The sequence below is a fragment of the Dermacentor albipictus genome, chromosome 8, assembly GCF_038994185.2.
Source record: "Dermacentor albipictus isolate Rhodes 1998 colony chromosome 8, USDA_Dalb.pri_finalv2, whole genome shotgun sequence".
NCBI lineage: Eukaryota > Metazoa > Arthropoda > Arachnida > Ixodida > Ixodidae > Dermacentor > Dermacentor albipictus.
The window spans coordinates 54666505-54679025 of record NC_091828.1 but is presented as its reverse complement, the minus strand read 5'-3'; positions in this window follow the sequence as shown (position 1 = coordinate 54679025).

Below are 12521 nucleotides of genomic sequence, written 5' to 3'. Positions count from 1 at the left end.
AGAAAGTCTACAGACGACGGCGAGTAATGATGTGTGAATTTGATAGCGGAGTGTGCCTGGTTGAATGCCGCAATGAAGTTTAAGAGTTCTGTTTCGCCATGCGTCCAAATACAAAATATATCGTCGATGTAGCGCTTAAAATAGATACGTTTTAGTCGTACACTATTAAGGAACGCGTCTTCGAGCACTCCCGTGAAGACGTTTGCATAGTTAGGGCCTATTTTCGTTCCCATCGATGTTCCACTAATTTGTACATAATGAGAATGATTAAATTCAAAGTTGTTAAACTCGAGAACTAACTTGAGCAGAACCTCGAGGGTTGAGCTATCAATCGGGCTATTGCACCGGAGGTGTTTATAGGATTTGAAGGCAGCCTAAATGCCATCCCTATGGGGAATATTCGTGTAGAGGGAAGTTCCATCCATCGTCACCAGAAGCGAGCCTTCCGTAACAGTTAGCTCTATTATGTCGTTAAGAAAAGCATTATAATCCTTAATGAAAGAAGAAAACATGGCTGGAATAAATTTGATTAGACTGTCGACATAAGGAGAAATGTTTTCGGTGACTGTTCTGATGCCCGATACAATGGGACGGCCTGGATTGCCTGGTTTATGTATCTTGGGCAGCAGCTAGAAGCGTCCGGGTAATGGACTAAGTGGGATCAAGGAGCGTGCTGCTTTATCGTCGATCTTCTGCTGCCTCACCAATGCTTTTATGGTGTCCTTAATGATGGAAAGGAATTCGCCGGTAGGATCACAGGGAAGTTCTTTATATAATGTGCCGTCAGATAACTGTCTTACTTCTTTTTTATCATTGTCTTTTGTCATTATCACGACCGAGCCACCCTCGTCCGCCGGTTTCATAACAATATCATCGCGTGTGCTTAGGCTTCTAAGAGCATCGGATTCGCACGTGGAAAGATTTCTCTGGAATGGGGCGCGTGTCTTGTAGGTGTCGAGCACGTCGCGAGAAACAGCTTTGATGTATAGGTCTAGGCATTTGTCCCGTTGCGACGCAGGCGTCCATTGTGTCGCGGACGGTATAGCTGGGTGGTCCTGTTTGTTGCTGGCACGGCCATGATAATAATCTTTGTCGTAAGTTGCGGGAGAAGTTTTCAATGTCTTTCATTAACTGGAATTCTTCGAATTCTTCTTCTGTCCAGCCCCCGGTGGCTGGACAGAAATTGAGGCCTTTTGAAAGAACCCTTTCTTCCGTAGGCAGAATCACAACATGGGAAATATTAACTATGGTAGTGTCCTAGTTGGTTGTCTCCATAAATCTTTTAGTAACTGCGATTACAAAAGTTGTCGAACAGCTTTGTTTGGTAGAGTCGGATATCGCCGGGACATTGTCCCGTAATAATTTCCGACTTATTATTTTCTTTAACGCGTTCACCTTTCTTTCTTCGTAAATATTCAGCAAATGTACTTCATGCAGCGTAAGTTGGTCAGCCCAGGTATTTTCTCCATTTAAAATTGAGCTTGCCGATGATTCATAGTGATTAAAAATAATACAGACTAGCTGGAGTGCAGCATTAGTCAGTACCCCTTGCCACTTATGCTTGTTTACGGTCGATAGTTCAGAGGTATCTGGGTTTATACGAATTCGAAGGCCCCTACGGATTATTGAAGTATTAACATACCCTCTAAGGGTGGACACATGAAGTTCCGCACGAATGCGTTTTTTCAGTCACCTTCCGGCACTTCAGAAACGATACAAAAACAGTACTTAAATTTGAATTACCAAACGAGTCTTGTAGTCGCTGGTCATTCGGGGCTGGGTTATTTGGAGACTTGCAGCGCGCAACGTGGGATGGAGCTCTGTCCCTTGACAACGGGGTTCCTCACCCGCGGTGGTTGCTCAGTGGCTATGGTGTTAGGCTGCTGAACACAAGGTCGCGGGATCGAATCCCGGCCACGGCGGCCGCATTTCGATGGGGGCGAAATGCGAAAACACCCGTGTACTTAGGTTTAGGTACACGTTAAAGAACCCCAGGTGGTCGAAATTTCCGGAGTCCTCCACTACGGCGTGCCTCATAATCAGAAAGCGGTTTCGGCACGTAAAACCCCACAATTAACTTATTATTAACGGGGTTCTTGCAGGTGGCTGTGTGGACTCTTTTGACGCGTGGTCGCACCAGGATGACGAGGCGTCCAGAAGACTCTTGGCGCAAAGATGACTGATGTGGCTTGCTATCAGGCTAAGGCCCCCGAAGCTGCGATGGAGCCCATCGCAGCAAACACTCGGTAGCGGGATAACCATTGAAAACCTTGGCCGATCAAAAATACTGTTTTTGATCGATGACAAAAGCCGCGAAGCATCCTGTTGAACCTGCATGCTTCCGTATTGCATTGTCGTACAAAGCCTAAATTTTTACTGCCGTATCGGCGATTTAGGCGTCTTGGCAAAATCAGGCTTACGTAGATTCGAGATACTTTCGGCAGTTCTATCCGGATGTGGTCAATTAACGTGCGGTATTTCTGGAAGACTGTTGGGGCACTCGAACAAGGAAGTTCGTTGGTACCGACATGCAGCACAAGAGTCCTTGTGGTGTCAGGTACAAAGTCTAGCAGGGAGCGCACGTCCTCGACACGTGCGCGAGATTGCGTTATGAACGCAGGCGTACCCACGTGATGTGGATTAAAGTACTGGTATACATACTTCAGTTGTGAATCGCCGGTGACCACTGTTGCGGTGGCAGTCTTCGGATACTTCCAGAAAGTCGTCTTTGCAAGGGCCATTGCGGTGAATATAGGGGGTGTTACGTTTCGCCTATGACGCGCGCTGTAGCCAGCGCGGATTCAACGGACGCCGGGGCTTCATTCAAAGCGGCGGACATTTTGGCCCGTTCGGAGCGGCCGCGACGCATCCCCGCCGAGCGCGTCCCGGCATGTTCAGTGCCACGTGTCTTTGTGTGTGCGTGTGTGTGTGTGTGCCCACGCTTGTCAAAGCGCGGCAGCCGGGGAGAGGAGCTCCCCCAGTGTGAAGCGAGGAGGTCTGACCGGCGCCGGCCCGGCTGATGCGTCACCTCCTTGTCTCTACATGTCTCAGTCCGTCCGTAGCTCGCTGTCACGTGGTGTCATCTCGTGACCTTCCTTCTTGCCCGCGACGCCAAGAGTATAAGAGCAGCTGCCCCCGGACGCCAGGAGAGAGGCTCCGATTTCTTCTGTTGAGAAGCGTGCTCTCCCGTCTCTCCACTTCGGTCGACCTGACCGGCCGCTCTTTTGCGATGCTAGAATAAACAAGTTGTTCTGTTAGCAGTCGACTCATGCTTTGCCAGGACCTTCGGATACTTCCAGTTGTGCCCCAGGCCGCCAGGCCAACGCTACCCTTGGGGCCTGCGACCCATTTGCAACAACGGGCGCCAGCGGTCCGATTGCAATAACGGGTGTCAGCACTGAGGTTCCAACAGGGGTTTCTTGAAAGTTCAGTACGGAGGGCCCGACGTAACATACGCAGGAATGAGACCACGAACTTTTTGGAAGACTTATTGACTCAACGTTTTCGTCTCGTGGACGAGCCTTCGTCAGAGTACAGTAACGAATGAACAACACATACACAGCTTTAAAGGCACCGTATCAAGAGCAGAGGGCGCATTATCTGTCTATCTATCTATCTATCTATCTATCTATCTATCTATCTATCTATCTATCTATCTATCTATCTATCTATCTATCTATCTATATATCTCTCTCTCTCTCTCTCTATATATATATATATATATATATATATATATATATATATATATATATATATATATATATATATGCCTGCTTAATGGAGATGGGCCAATTCTGTTGCCTAAAAAAATTACGCAAGCAAACAGCAAACGGTAGTGGTTGAAAGAGCGGACCTATGTATAAAAGAGGAGCGTTCCCTGCAGTACATTTAGGTAATTGGGGTGTCTGCTTGGTCGACTTCAAGGGTAAAGCCCGATCCACATGGAGCGATTTTCTTCCCAAAAACGGGTGGACGGCCGCTCGCGGCGTTCGCAGGCGTCAACCGCTCGCCTGAAGTGGCGGATGAAGCCTGTCCGCGCGGACCAATCAGGGCGCGGTCGCGTCCGACTTCCTGCCGCCGCGTTTGACTCGGCTAGCCAGCCAAGGAGCCTACAGCGAGCATGGCGACAAAATCTGCACGCATCGCGTACAATAATCGACTGATCACAGCCGTCGAGGCGCGACCAATGTTATGGGATTGTAGCCACCCTCAACACCAGAACCCTCGGAAAAAGATCGACGTGCGGCAGCAAGTTGACGAAAAGATTGTGAGTGGCCCTGAAAGTAAGCTAACAGTAATCGCTACTTGTTGACAGGCGATTGTTATTTATATCAGCAGCGGCTCTTTCGATTCAATGTTTCATTGGTTATTGGATGCAAAAAGGGGCAAACAAGCGTTTTTATTATTTCTTTTCATTTGCTTGAGGCTGTCTCCCCCCCCCCCATTTTATTTTTGTTTCGGACTTTTTTCCCATACTGGATGCACCGAAAATTTTCATTGTCTCTGTTCTGTTTATTTCTTGTTTTCTGAAGGGCAGTAACTTAAACAGAAGCAGCCGCTGCGCGCGTCCCATGGCGGTGTCCGGACCGGGTCACACCACAGCTGCTCGTTTTCTGCGATAACTGAAAGGTTGTGTTCGTGATCTTCTTGAGCAATTATAGTGCGAATTGGCAGCGGGAGTTTGCAGAACGCACAACACTTACCGCAGCACCTCGCACATTAGCACCGATACCACGGCTGAACACGATCACGATTACCACTCCACAGTGTGGCCAGCCCCAGCGATTCATCCGCGTCTTGCAGCCCATGTCTTGATTAAAAATGACAGAAATTATCAAATCGACATTAAACCTAGATACTAAGTCATCTTATTCGCCGATATTACGTAAATAGTATTTCAGTTGATTTTGCTGGGAATGGAATCACGCTGTTTCTAGGAAGACTGAAATCGTGGCGGCGGCGGCCGCCTGTTTTTCGCCGCCTGCCGGTGCAGCACTGTGGCGATGCGCACAAAGTTCGCTGTGAAAGTTCGCGCCATGTGGGCCGGCCATAAGGCTGGCCAGTACTGGCCGACGTCGGCAGGGCAAGAGCGCCTTAGCAGGAAATTTAAGCCCACTAGTTTGAACAATGGCGGGCGTAAGCGGCTGAATTTCCGGGATTCTGCCAAGCTTCTCTAGGCTATCTAAGGGGCGTTGGTCGTAAGAGCGGATGAAAATTTTCTCTCAGAGCCAGGAGCAGAACAGTGAAAGCGATAGAACGAAGGCAGAAGGAAACTCCGACAAGAACGCCCTGTCAAGTACGTGATTCGTTTTGTCTGAGAAGAGTCTCAGAACTCCTTGCGAAGCGTGGAACGCCGCGAATAGCTGGGGCAGCATCGCTGTGCCGTGCTTCATAAAAGGTTTGAAGAAACAGCGCCATTTCCTCTGCAGAATCATAGTCTTTCTTGGACAGAATGAGCGTGATCTTTTGATATTCCCCATGTAAAGGGGATTTATCCGGGTCCTAGAGAAGCAGCGACCAACGCGGCCGCAGCGGCTAGGGCGCAGCCAGTGAACGAACCGGGTATGAGCGACGCGATGGCAACGGGGCTTTTTAGCCTGCCGATCTTCTTCGTCACAATCACCCCCGGAATTGAAGAGTAGCCATCCTGGCGATCTAGGAAGAGGTGAGAGGATCGTAATATGGCTTCAGCCGGTCAATGTGGACAGTCTCTCGTCCCCGACGACGCAGATCGGGAGATGGTGACACGGGCTCGACCACGTAATTAAACGGTGATGGTTGCGCAACCGCGCTGTAGGGCCCGTGGTACTTCGGGAGGAGCTTGGACGAAAGGCCAGGGGCAGCAACAAGCGGTACCCAAAGCCACACGAGTGAGTCTATAGGGAAGGGGTGAGGGGATGGGCTTAGGTCATGTCGCTTTTTTTTGGCGGCACTGTTGAGCAGACGTCAAAGAACGGGCCAGTTGTCGGCATTTCTCGGCGTACTGAGCGACCGTAAAAACAGGTGAGCACTCAGCAGGGTCCGGCCGGTACGGGAGAACCGTATCAATGGTGCTGGAGGGATGGCGGCCGTAAAGAAGGAAGAATTGTGAGAATCCGATAGTGACTGGAGAGGCAGTGTTATAGGCGTATGTGACGAATGGAACTACAAGATACCAGTTGGAGTGGTCAGACGCAACATACATTGATGGCATGTCGCCAAGAGTTCTGTTGAATCGTTCTGTTAAGCCAATGGTTTGTGGATGATAAGCAGTACCCAGTTGAAAATGACAACAGAGGTTGTGTTCAGTACTACAGAAATTTCTGTTGTACAACAGGATTTTTCTGTAGTAACTACAGATTCCTGATGGAGCGACAGACTTTTCTGATGTACAACAGACATTTGTTGTTGCTACTACAGAAGTACAGTCTGTTGTATGTCTGTTGTTACAACAGAAAGCTGAAGCTCTACAACAGATTTTTGTAGTACTACAGAAAAATTTGTCATCACTACAGGAACCCTGTTGTCCCAACAGCAATGTTCCTGAAGTAACCCGAAAAACTTCTGTAGTGCTACAGAGAGCTGTTGAACTACTACAGAAACCTATTGTGGCAACAGGCCCCCAATTGTCACAACAGAAGTGTTCCTGAAGTAACCCGAAAAACTTCTGTAGTGCTACAGAGAGCTGTTGAAATACTACAGAAACCTATTGTGGCAACAGGCCCCCTATTGTCACAACAGAAGTGTTCCTGAAGTAATGCGACCAACTTCTGTTGTACTACAGAAAAATGTTGTTGTTCGACAGAAACCTATCATTGCAACAGGCCCCCAGTTGTCATAACACAATTGTTCCTGAAGTAATGGACAAACTTCTGTTGTACTACAGAGAACTGTTCCACAACGGAAACCTATCGCCGCAGCATGTACCCAATGATGACAACAGAAGTGCACTGAAATTGTGTGATGCGAGAAGCTTCTGTAGTGCCCGGTTGAAAAAGACAAAAGAAATTCCTGTCGCAGCTACAGAAATTCTGCTGTACGACAGAAGTTGTTGACATTTCTTAATTGGGAGACATTTCTGACGTTACGACACAAATTCTGATTTCGCAACAGAAGCATTCTGTCGCGACAACAAGAGTTCTGAAGTCGGAACAACAGTTTTATATCCTGACAGCGACTCCGACGTTACGACACCAATTCTGACGTCGCAGCAGAAACATTCGGTCGCGACGGCCAAGAGTTCCGAAGTCGCAACAGAAGCGCTTTCCGTCGCGGTCCTTTAAAATTGTATGTTTTCGCATCGGCGGTGTACACTGTACTTTTCTCTTGCGCGGTATTCAATCGCGCTTCTCTGAAGCCGGCAGTGCTGATGGCACCGACACCGGTATTAAAGTCGACGTGGCGAATAGTTATAATTGTGCCGTGACGACGCGGCACCAGCAACGCCCTACCGGCCTCCTCAAAATCGGCCGCTGATCAAAATCATACCATCTGCGGGAATGGCTGCGTATCCGTTTTTTTTTTCTTGGTAAGATGTGGCACACAGGCCTGTGGACTTACATGTGCTGTTACACTGACACATTAGTTAATTTTCCAGGAATATTTCACAAGCTTATGCGAAGCAGAAAAGAAGATTTGGGTTGTTCCACAAAGTTGCGTGAAAAGCTGTCTCGCTCGGGTCTCATTAATCTGGTACAGTGCTGCCGTGAGAAGCCAGTATGCTGTCAGAAAGAACTCTCATCCACGAATGTTTATGTAGTTATTTTGCATTGAACACACGAATTATATGCGCACTCAAAAGTGTAAAGAACAAGAGACAACTGTCGAAACTAGCAATAATAACCCTAAAAGTCAACGTTGTCTATTTCTGAATTCCTTATTTAATATGGATATCGTACATCAAAATCGATGTTCTAGCACTGCACGATGTACCTGTCGATAGTACGAACACTCTTGCTCTTCTAGAAAAGCGGCACTTGACGCCGCGGAGTGATAGCGGATCTTGGCTCTCAAAATGCAAATGTAAACATCAGCGCATCAGCACGTCGTACTATTCACATGGCCAAAACGTACACTTCGAAAGCATGTCAGGGGTGGTGCAGTCATTCTACTTCCTGACGCGCTAGCGAACGGACGCAGGATCATGAGCTCCGCTGGAGCGGCGTTTGCGGCCCTCGCCGGCCGCGGCAACAGGAACAGCGTCGAAGACGTAAAGGACTACGAGATCGTTCTGCCTACTCTGCCCACCGGTCGTGTTGTTTTAAACACGTTGTTTCTGCACGGCGACGTGCGGGTGAGGCCCTACAGGGTCGAAGATTTCCGAAACGCCCTCGCCAACGCTGGTGTGCTCCCCGAGGTCGTGGCGTTGGGAGCGTACCAGATCAACCATGTGTGGGCGGTGACGTTGAACAGCGCGGAAGCCACAAGGAAACTGGCTGCTTTCAAGGAGCTGCAAGTTAAAGGCCGTCGCTGCATTGTTATTGACCCCGAGGACCAGCAGGTTAAACTGCGGCTGCATTGGATGCTCCACGGAGTGCAAGAAGAAGACATCAGGACTGCTTTTGCGGCGTTCGGGAAAGTAACCGAGGTGACGCGGGAGCACTGGCGCGTCCAAGGCATGAGAGAGAAGGGCTCAACCACGAGAACCGTGCTGCTCAAGCTCAAGCCGGGAATAAAGGTGGACGACCTGCCCCACCAGGTTCGAGTCGCCGGTGAGTTGGCCCTTGTGGTGGTACCCGGGCGGCCGATGCAGTGCCTGCGCTGCCATGGCACGGGCCATGTTCGCCGTGACTGTAAGGTGCCCCGGTGCTCGAAGTGCAGACGCTATGGACACGCGGACGCTGACTGCGTCCGTACCTACGCGGCGGCTACCGGGCTGGGAAAGACGGACGAGATCGCCGAACTCATGGACGTCGTTGAAGCCGAGGATGCAGCGAGGGGAACGGACGAGGCGGGCAAGCAAACGGGGCCACTCGACTCGTTAGCGTCTACCGGTGGAGACGCCCTCGCTGGGGATGGTTCAGCGAGCCAACAACCAGCGGATGACGTGCCTAGGTCAAACGAGACAACCGGAAAGGATGGGGAGAACACTCCGGAGCCCAAGGTCGTCGAGCCCAAGGGTCCGAACGAGCTGCAACCGGACAAGAGTGGTGCCCGCACGTCGACCAGCGTCTCCGCTGCGGCGAAGCGTTCCCACGCCCAAACCAGCGCCGACGGTGACCAGACTGCAACGCCTGGAGCCGAGGAGCCCCCGGCAAAGGCGCCTCAAGGCCGGCGTTCATCGTTTCGGCCGCGCCCTAACGTTCCGGCAGACAAGCGTGCCGGAAATTCGGAGTCCCTAGGACACGCTCATGTTCTTCCGCCGGACCGCACTGGCGGCGATGGCGGCGTCTAGCCTCGTGCTAGACGCGAGAGGTAAGCACCATATTGCCGGTCTCTTCCCCTATTGTTAAGATGGCTCCAACGTGTCCGTTGAAAGTCGCTACTCTAAATGTTCGAGGACTGGCAGGGAAAAGAAAGCAAGGCCAGCTTTACCGGCTTATAACGGAGCACGACATTGATGTGCTAGCCGTGCAGGAGACGAAAGTCGACGGTGAAGAGGAGACCGGCGTTATGGTGCGGCGTTTCACGCTAGGTTTTCTGCCGTAGTCAGTCATGCGGTGGGCACATCCGCTGGCTGTGTCCTTTTTGTTAAGAAGTTGCCGGGGCTAGAGGTGCATGCAATTTATTCGTGCGTGTCGGGCCGATGTGTTGTCGTCGATTTTTCGTTCAGCAACGACGAGTGGCGTATTGTGTGCTTGTACGCGCCCAATAAGGTGGATGAAAGGGCTCAGTTTTTTCACCACATAGAAGAGCGTCTATGCAAGGGAAGACAGCTCATAGTAATGGGCGATTTCAACTGTGTCCTCAGTGCGCGGGATAAAACAAGTGTTCGGGGATTCAGAGACAAAAGCACGGAAGTGTTGTCGCGAATGCTAGAGAACTGGGACCTTGAGGATGTAGCAGAGTGCCTCGAAGGAGCGCGTGCTGTAAAGTACACACGGTTTGAGGGCTCTAGTCACGCACGGCTCGACCGCATTTATGCGTCTGTTGACATCCTTCCGGAATGTAACAGTTACGAGGTAGTGCCAGTGTCGTTTTCTGACCATTGTTTAGTTCAGTGCTGCATAGGCATCCCAAAGCGAGGCAACCCTTTCTCATGGGAAACGTGGAAATTAAATAACAAGCTTCTTCAGGATGAACCGTTTAACCGAGCAGTAAGAGAAGAAATACGGAAAATAGACCCCAGTAAAAAACTTCACGTATGGCAGCAGTGGGAGCTGAGTAAGGAAACCCTAAAAATAAAGGCAATAGAGAGGGCCACCTGTATTCGTTTTGCAGAGAAACAAAAAGAGACTGAGTTAAAGACGCTTCTTCATAAACTGCTCAGGCAGGAATCTCAGGCACCGGGCAAATGGATAGAAGACATAAGCAAAGTGAAACAACAGTTAGAGCAACTCGAAGAGCAACGCTACCGGGGAGCCCTGGTGAGGGCAAGGGCTGAAGACACAGCTGCAGGTGAAGCGCCTTTGAAGCGAGCGCTAGGGTTAGAAAAAGCACGCGCTGAAAGGAACCACATCGACGGCATAGAATGGCGCGGGACCTTATCAACAGACACTGACGACATCAAAGCAGCTTTTCATGAGCATTACCAGGCGCTATTCTCGTACCACAAAGTAGACGCTACCACATTTGGGAATGAGTTTTTGCGGGCAATACCCCGACTGGACGACGAAAGAAAGCAAAGATTGGAACTAGAGATAACAGAATCCGAAGTTGAACAGGCCTAGACAACTTAAACCCAGGAAAATCGCCTGGACCAGACGGCTTTAGCGCCGGTTTTTACAAAGAATTCAAGCACGAAATTAGCCCTGTATTGAATGTAATCTTTAACGAAGCTTACAAATGGAACACATTGCCTCCGTCTTATGGTTCGTCACACACAGTACTCATTCCTAAAACTGATGATGCAGCGAAATTAAGATATGTTACGGCGTATCGTCCCATAGCACTCACCAATATCGAGTATAAAATCTTTATGAAGATATTGGCGCGAAGATTGCAGACAGTGATACAGGACATCGTCGGGCCTCACCAGACATGTGGGATTAAAGGCCCGACTATTGTTACTAATATTCACAAGGCACGCAGTGTACTTGAATGCTGTGATGATTGTAATAGTCGGATTGCCATTTTACAGATTGACCTCGAGAAGGCTTTTCATTGCGTGCCTCATGAAATCTTGTTTGCCGTTTTAGACTATGCCAATCTCGGATCTGTAATCTGCGAGGGGGTCGCCCTGGCGTACCGTAACTGCACGACCAGATTGATCGTGAATAAGAGTTTAGGGGCTCCCATCAGCCTGCGACGTTCTGTGCGTCAGGGCTGCCCCCTCAGCCCTCTGTTGTTTTGTATCTATATTGAAACCCTGTGCATGAGATTGATTGAAAACAATAGAATTACGGGATTTAAGCTTCACGCAGTTGAAGTGAAGCTGCTGGCTTATGCAGATGATGTCGCTGTTTTTGCGGAGGATCAGGGGAGCATAATCGAGGCTGTCAAATGTGTCCGTAAATTTAGCCATGTCACTGGTAGTGGAGTTAACTGGTCGAAGTGCCTCGGGCTCTGGCATGGATCATGGCCAACGAAGCCAGATCATTTTGCCAACGTGCATTGGGTGACGACCCCAGGCAAGTACTTGGGCGTCCCGCTCGATGCCTATCGTGATAGCGAGCAGTACTGGAAAGGGCAGGTCAAAGACACACAGGAGAGAGCTGAGAAGTGGAAAGGCACTAACCTTTCTATCTTTGCCAGAGCCACCGTTTGTAACCTTTTCTTTATCAGCAAGCTTTGGTACGTAATGCAGGTATTGCACTGTTCACGGTCCAACGTTCAGAAGCTACACAGGATTTTCGCCATCTTTGTCTGGGCGTCGGGATGGGAGCGCTGTAGCCGGACCAACTTGTTCCGCCGGGTAAAAGATGGGGGGCTGGGATTGGGCCACCTCTTTGTGCGGCAGCTGGTAAACCGGTTCTTGTTCTTTAGGGACTCAACCGACCCTTTCTTGCGCACGGTATGTCAAATAAGGCTGAGTAGACAAATACCAGAGTATGTGGTTTCAACCGCAGAGTTTTCGGGAGGGATTCGAGGGTTTTACAAAGAGGTCGTATCGAGTGTCCGATTTCTTTCAGTGCGCTTCTCGAATGATTACCTTTCCGTTGTGAACAAAAAGAAACTGTATTGTGCTTTGTGTGACGTCCTTTTCCCAGTGCCACTGTACAGGTCCTTGTACGGTGGAGGCCCAAGCAGCGATGTTTTAAAAAGGGTAAAAAAAATGCAGGTCCCGCCAGGAACAAAGACCTTCTTCTTTAAATTACACACGGGAACATTACCAGTTAAGAAGTTTTTGGAGGCAAAGGGAGTGTATTTACCGTGGGGAACACACTGTTTAATTTGCAAGCAGCCAGAGACAATAGACCATGTCTTTTTAAACTGTTGGGGAG